The sequence below is a fragment of the Babylonia areolata genome, chromosome 9, assembly GCF_041734735.1.
Source record: "Babylonia areolata isolate BAREFJ2019XMU chromosome 9, ASM4173473v1, whole genome shotgun sequence".
In the NCBI taxonomy this organism is placed as follows: domain Eukaryota; kingdom Metazoa; phylum Mollusca; class Gastropoda; order Neogastropoda; family Buccinidae; genus Babylonia; species Babylonia areolata.
In genome coordinates, this window is record NC_134884.1 from 21,375,405 (window position 1) to 21,382,904 (window position 7,500).

At 48.6% G+C, this 7,500-nt stretch overlaps 1 protein-coding gene and 2 non-coding genes across 3 annotated transcripts in view; 1 reads left to right on the forward strand and 2 right to left on the reverse strand.

Annotated features, from left to right (window-relative positions):
* LOC143285779 (A disintegrin and metalloproteinase with thrombospondin motifs 18-like) overlaps nucleotides 1-7,500 on the forward strand; it is a 257,129-nt gene that overhangs the window by 200,299 nt on the left and 49,330 nt on the right. The gene's annotated exons all lie outside the window — the stretch shown is intronic.
* Nucleotides 3,140-3,259, reverse strand: LOC143286249 (5S ribosomal RNA). The gene has a single exon (XR_013055811.1). It is a non-coding gene; the product is annotated as a 5S ribosomal RNA (ribosomal RNA).
* On the reverse strand, nucleotides 3,271-3,343 carry Trnak-uuu (transfer RNA lysine (anticodon UUU)). The gene has a single exon. It is a non-coding gene; the product is annotated as a tRNA-Lys (tRNA).

Here is a 7,500-nt window from a genome sequence, read left to right on the forward strand (position 1 = left end):
TGGGAGAGTGGTTTGGGGTGGTTGGTGTGTGATGTGTGGTGTGTGTTGTGGGGGGTTGGGATGGGGCGTGAGGTAGAGGTTGGAGGACGGTTTGGGGTGGTTGGTGTGGGGGGTGGGGGGTGGTGGTGGGGGATAGGAGAGCGGTTTGGGGTGGTTGGTGTGTGGTGTGGGGGGGATGGAGGGTGGGTGTTGGGGGGATAGGAGAGAGGTTTGGGGTGGTTGGTGTGGGGTGGTGGTGGGGGGGATAGGAGAGCGGTTTGGGGTGGTTGGTGTGGGGTGTGGGGGGTGGTGGGGGGTAGGAGAGAGGTTTGGGGTGGTTGGCGTGTGGTGTGTGGTGTGGATGTGTTAGGAGAGCGGTTTGGGGTGGTTGGTATGTGGTGTGTTGGGTGGGGGGTAGGAGACAGGTTTGGGGCGGTTGGCGTGTGGTGTGGGGGGGATGGAGGGTGGGTGTTGGGGGATAGGAGAGAGGTTTGGGGTGGTTGGCGTGTGGTGTGTGGTGTGGATGTGTTAGGAGAGCGGTTTTGGGTGGTTGGTGTGTGGTGTGTTGGGTGGGGGAGGGGGATAGGAGAGTGGTTTGGGGCGTTTGGTGTGTGGTGTGGGGGGGATAGGAGAGAGGTTTGGGGCGGTTGGTGTGTGGTGTGGGGGGGATAGGAGAGAGGTTTGGGGCGGTTGGTGTGTGGTGTGGGGGGGATAGGAGAGAGGTTTGGGGCGGTTGGTGTGTGGTGTGGGGGGGATAGGAGAGAGGTTTGGGGCGGTTGGTGTGTGGTGTGGGGGGATAGGAGAGAGGTTTGGGGCGGTTGGTGTGTGGTGTGGGGGGGATAGGAGAGAGGTTTGGGGCGGTTGGTGTGGGAGGTGGGGGGGATAGGAGACAGGTTTGGGGTGGTTGGTGTGTGGTGTGGGGGGGATAGGAGAGAGGTTTGGGGCGGTTGGTGTGGGAGGTGGGGGGGATAGGAGACAGGTTTGGGGCGGTTGGTGTGTGGTGTGGGGGGGATAGGAGAGAGGTTTGGGGCGGTTGGTGTGGGAGGTGGGGGGGATAGGAGACAGGTTTGGGGTGGTTAGTGTGGGAGGTGGGGGGTAGGAGACAGGTTTGGGGCGGTTGGTGTGGGAGGTGGGGGGGATAGGAGACAGGTTTGGGGTGGTTAGTGTGTGGTATGGGGGTGGGGGAGGGGGATAGGAGAGTGGTTTGGGGTGGCTGGTATGTGGTGTGTGGCGTGGGGGGGTGAGGGGGGATGGTAGAGTGGTTTGGGGTGGCTGGTGTGTGGTGTGGGGTGAGGGGGAAGGGATAGGAGATAGGTTTGGGGTGGTTGGTGTGTGGTGTGTGTGTGGGAGGATAGGAGAGCGGTTTGGGTGATTGGTGTGTGGTGTCGGGGCTGGGTGGTGGTGGTAGGAGAGCGATTTTGTGTGGTTCGTGTGTGGTGTGTGGGGTGTGGGGTGTGGGGGGGGGATAGGAAGGTGGTTTTGGGTGATTGGTATGTGGTATGGGAGGTGGTGGGGGGGTAGGAGACAGGTTTGTGGTGGTTGGTGTGTGGTGTGGGACAACACCGTAGGAAAAGAGTGAATCCTTTGTTTTGGAGGTGTGGGGTGGGTGGGAGGTCGGTTTGGGATGGTTGGTGGTGTTTGTGGAGGATGGGTGGGGGGTGTGGGGGTGGGGGGCTGGTTTGTGAGTGGGCCATGGATCGAGGGGTGGGTACACACACACACACACACACACACACACACACACACACACACACACACACACACACACACACATGCGCGTTCTTAAAACACACAGACGTCGCACACTTTAGTTGTCATACGGAACCGCCATGCGACACGTTAGGGAGTGGTAGTGTCTTTCTTTGTTTTAGAGGTGGAAAAGTTTGTTTTTGTTGCTTTTGTGTGTGTGTGTGTGTGTGTGTGTGTGTGTGTGTGTGTGTGTGTGTGTGTGTGTGCGTGTGTGTGTGTGTCTGTGCATGCATGCGCGCGCTTACGTGTAGGACGACCAGGTCGTGCACGTACATGTATACACAACGCATCCTGTCTCCGTCCCTCCCTCTCCCTCCTCCTCCTCCTCCTCCTCTTCCTCCTCCTCCTCCCTTCCTCCCTTCCTCCCTTCCAAGCACGCCGAACCGAAGATAAAAATAGTTATCTTCTAACCACCAGGCAATACAGCCACACATAGAAACTTCATTCTGCGCTAATCTCCTGACTAGTCATCCACTGCTATTTCGGGCACTTGTAAAGCACCAGCTTCCGAGGGAGGAAAAATAAAGAAACACAAAAAACACATGGTGGTGGAGGAGTGCTAAGGTGGGGGCGGCACGTGACTAGGAGCAAAGGGAGAGAAATATAGCTCAAAGGGAAGCGGCAAGTTATCGCGAACCGTAACCCCACCCCCCCCCCCCCCCCCCTCCCCTCCACACACACACACACACACTCACCAATCCCTCCACCTGCAACAGACAAACACACACAGACAGTTCCAGTAACAGTAACAGCACTCGTCTTTGTTTGTCCGATATAGAGAAAAGATACGTTGTTTGGAATGAAGGGATCGCCACCGATTTGTTTGCGCAACCTACAAGGATAGGGAGTGATATTCCATGGAGTGGGGGTGGGGGGAAGGGGGTATGGAGCGGGTGAGGTTGGGGGTGGGGGTGGGCGGGGGCAGGGCTGGGCTTGTAGAGTGAGGAGGTGAGGTAGTGGGGTGGTAGGGTGAGCTGGGGGTGAAGATCTGAAAGAGGGAAGGAATCGCTTGATATTTTCAAAACTAAATACTGTATGAATGATTAGTTCTTTGTAATTTCGGCTTCATAGATTTTTTTTTTCTTGACATGTACCAAGTGATCAATCCTTATTGCGGCAATTCTAACAGACAGGAAGAAAGAGTAAAAGAGGACAGAGATTCAAGTTCACACTTTATGTAAGTTTAAAAAGGGGACAATATTCATGTAACTTAAATAAAAAAAAATAAAACTAAAGCGGGGAAAGAAAAACCTAATGTAATGCGATGCCATACCATACAGTTTCAGTTTCAGTAGCTCAAGGAGGCGTCACTGCGTTCGGACAAATCCATATACGCTACACCACATCTGCCAAGCAGATGCCTGACCAGCAGCGTAACCCAACGCGCTAAGTCAGGCCTTGAGAAAAGTAATGCCAACAGCACCCGGTGTTCCCAGGCGGTCAACTCAGCCAAGTACTAACCGGGCCCGACGTTGCTTAACTTCGGTGATCGGACGAGAACCGGTGTTTTCAACGTGGTATGGCCGTTGGCAAAAATCGCAGCGCCCAATAGGGGACACGAACCCCTGACCCTCAGTTTAAAAGTCTGATGCTCTACCGACTGAGCTAACCGGGTAGCATACAACACACCACAACAGAACACAACACAACGTAATGCATTACAATGCAACGCAGTGCAATATAATTCAAAGGAAGACAGCGAAATGCAATGCAATACAATTCAAAAGAATACAATGTAGTGCAGTGCAATACAATTCGAAGAAATACAGTGTAGGGGAATGCAGTGAATTTCAAAGAAATACAGCCAAATGCAGTGGAATAAAATTCAAAGAAATATAGCGCAATGCAATTCAATACAATTCAAAGAAATACAGCCTAATGCAATGTAGTAAAATTTAAAGGAATACAGCGCAATACATTTCAAAGGAATACATCATAATACAATTCAATACAATCCAAAGGAATGCAGTGTAGGGGATTGCAATACATTTCAAAGGAATATAGAGTAATGCAATGCAAATGCAAATCAAATGAATATAGCGTGATGCAATACAGTACAGTTCAAAGGAATCCAGCGTAATGCAATACAGTGCAATTCAAATGAATACTTTTTTTTTCTTACAACCATTTAGTGCCATTCATCTCTCTCTCTCTCTCTCTCTCTCTCTCTCTCTCTCTCTCTCTCTCTCTCTCTCTCTCTCTCTCTTTCTCTCTCTCTATTTGTCGATTCTATATATGTCTATCTGTCTGTCTACTGTCTACCTAAAAGCCAAATATAGGCTACTGTCAATTAAGAATTTCATTGTCGTTGTCATTTCATCTATATCTATCTGTTTATCTGTCTGTCTATCTATCTTACTTTCTTGTTTTTATTCATCTCTCTCTCTCTCTCTTCCTCCTCTCTCTCTTTCCCCCCCTCTCTCTCCCTTTCTCTACGCACTACCCACCTCCTCCTCCTTCTTTCTGCTCCTTCCTCCTTACCCTCCTCCCCCACCTCCCTCATTTCCTCCTCCTCCCCCTCCTCCCTCTGGAGGAACACCCACAGCCACAGTGCCATGGTCTATCTATCTAAGTGTCTCTGTCGACACCCGGAACGATTTCCTAATGCACCCCCCATTACCTCTCGCCACCCCTGCCCCCCTGTAGCATTATCTGATCTATTTTGGCTTTATAATGATTTGAAATTACGTAACGTGTACAGACTCCGATGGAATCTGGAAGGTGAAAAAGGCTAGCATAGTTTTAGTCGTCTTTTCAGCTTACTGCAATAAAACATTAAAAAAATATTCACACATTCAGTAATATAAATCCACCGTGTACAAACCTTGTGGTTGTTTGTTTTAAACCTTTACCTGGATATAAATGTTGAAACTTAGTCAACTCGCAACAGAAAGAATTGTCAATAACGACAGGCAGTATACAAGTGGCTTAAGGGAGGAGGAAGATGAGTTGTGTTTAATTAACGTCCCGTCAGACATGATGGTTATGCCGGTGATTATAGACATTTTGTTAAAGTATCAATTAACCCATTTGCATGTTATCGTGCAGGAGAGGGAGGAGAGGAGTGGGGTGGGGGGATGCTGAACGTTGAGTGGCTTAATATTGTGCACACATTATATTAAGCAAACTAACGCTTTTTACCTTCAACCAGCCACGCTATGTTGCATAAAGAATTAGCAGCATTTTGTACGACGAAAACGTAGTCGTGTCAGAACACACCCCTGCATGCACAGTCAGCTCTGCATCTTTGAAAAAAGTCTAGTTGGTGAAAGGTTACTGAATCCTCAAAGCATGTCGCTGAATTCGTTCATATCCGTGAACTGACTGCTTACGTTAATAATAAAATTAAAAAAATCCCTGCAAGTCTAAATATATGAAGAATCCAAATGTAAATAAAAAGATATCAACAGTGCATTCGATCAACAGAAGAACAAAGAAAAGATTAATAAGTACACGCCTGGTTGTGACACAGTTTTTCGACATCATTTGTTTTTGTCCAAGTTGTTGTCATCTTTCCTCCGGAGTTGAGAAGAAAATAACGAAAATGGGTGAGGTCAAATTTCTGAAGAATGTTGTCGTTGTTGTTGTTGTTGTTTTTATACTAAATCAGCCACTATCTGAGATACAAGTGCAAAAGGTTCAGCAATGGGGGTGACGGATGGAAACTGACTTTAGCATGCACAGAAAAAAGATACCGTTTGGTAAAACTTTGGGGGGGTTGGGTTTGGTTGTTTTTTTTTTGTTTTTTTTTGTTTTGGGTTTTTTTGCGAGTACACCCCCTCCCTCCAACCCCCCCCCCCCCCAACACACACACCCTATACACGACCACACCCGGCTTCGTCTGTCACTTAGGCTTTTTTTACCCAGGCGTTTCAGACTGCTGGCGTTTGTGATTCGTGGTATCAGATAGACCACCCCACCACCGCAGTGTTGCCGGCCTGTCCTGCAGAAGGTTGAGCAATGTTAGTAGTGCAAGAGAAAGCTTATTTGTTTGGATTATGGCTTTTTTTGGCCTCTTTTTCCAGTCTGGTGGGGTGTTGGAGTGCTGTCTCTGTCTTTGTCTCTCTCTTCTCTCTGTCTCTCTCTTCTATCTCTCTCTCTCTTTTCTCTCTGATTCTCCTAATTTCCACACTTTCATGTTGAACTCATCTCTCGTCCGACCTCCTCTTTTTCTGTCTCTGTATGTATGTATGTCTCTGTCTCTCTCTGTCCATCTCGTCCATGTGTTTTCTCTCTCCGTCTTTATCTGTCAGTCTGTCTCTCTGTCTCTTTCTTTCTCTCATTCTCTTTCTCTCTGTCTCTGTCTCTCGATCTCTGCCTCTGTCTGTCTGTCTGTCTCTCTGTCCATCTCGTCCATGTTTTTTTTCTCTCTCCGTCTTTATCCGTCAGTCTTGCTTGGCAGATGTGGTGTAGCGTATATGGTTTTGTCCGAACGCAGTGACGCCTCCTTGAACTACTGAAACTGAAACTGAAACTGAAACCGAATCCGTCAGTCTATCTCCTTCCCTATCTCTCTGTCTGTCTGTCTGTCTCTCACATTATATCTCGCCATCACACACACACACATACACACACACACACACACACACACACACACACACACGCGCGCGCGCACACACACAACACACACACACACACACACACACACACACACACACACACACACACACACGCACACACACACACCCCACGTGCCCCATCTCTCCTCAGTCAGCTCTCGGGGTGGCCCCCACTCCTTCCAATACCGACCCAGGTCCGATATAACAGTGATGCATCTCTCAGCGCTTCCTTACGTCCCCCAGATAGCGTGATAGACCTCGCCGCGTCACTTCCTGATCTCTCTTTTTCTCGCCCCATTACACTGCAGCATAGCTACAGCGGATGAAACCTTCTACTACCACAGCATTGCAGCATCCTCTCTGGATGAGAATCCAGTCCTAGAGCGGTGTGTGTGTGTGTGTGTGTGTGTGACCTTATCACGCTCTTTCCTTCACCACTCCCACCGCCACCTTCCCCCCCCCCCCCAACTAACCCCCTACCCCCACCCACCCCAAGGGCCTCTCAATCTCCATCCCCACTGCCTCCCAGTTCCCATTTCTTCCCATACTACAGCACGTGCAATGCGTATGGTACCCTCGTTTCTTTTTTTCTTTCTTTTAAAGTCGGATTACAACGAATGTCAAAGCAAAAGCTGAATTAGCAAAAAAAAAAAAAAAAAAAAAAAAAAAAGCAAGAACTGAAAAAAGAGAAAGAAAGAGTGGGTTGTAGAATATGGAGGGGCGGAATAAACCAAATTCCGGAGATACTGAAATGAGGTGCACAGAGGTAGACCACCAGACATATCACAGTACCAGACCCGCGAGATACACACACGTGCAGTGTCGCGACCGTGGAAATTGAACAACTCTCCCAATACAAAGACACTTCCGTGAAGGGAGTGGATGACATCCCAATGGGTGGGGCCCGGTCTTGTCATTAGAACTTCATCCCGAAACGCTGTTAATTCTGTGCAGAAGCCTGATCCAAGGTGAAATATTCCAAGCTGGGTGGAGTGCAGTGCGTTTCCTGGTACTGAGTGCCAGATGAATCATTATCTCAGACACACGCGTTACTAAGTACAAGACGCTCTACGTACATGGAAGTAATTATTTTGTGGAGAAACTAGTCTGGAAGTTGAAGATTTTTTTCAGATAACTTTTTTTCCCTTCTTCTTTCATCTTCTCTCACTTTCAGAAAAAAAAACAACTGTCAGATCTTTTTTCATATTGTAAT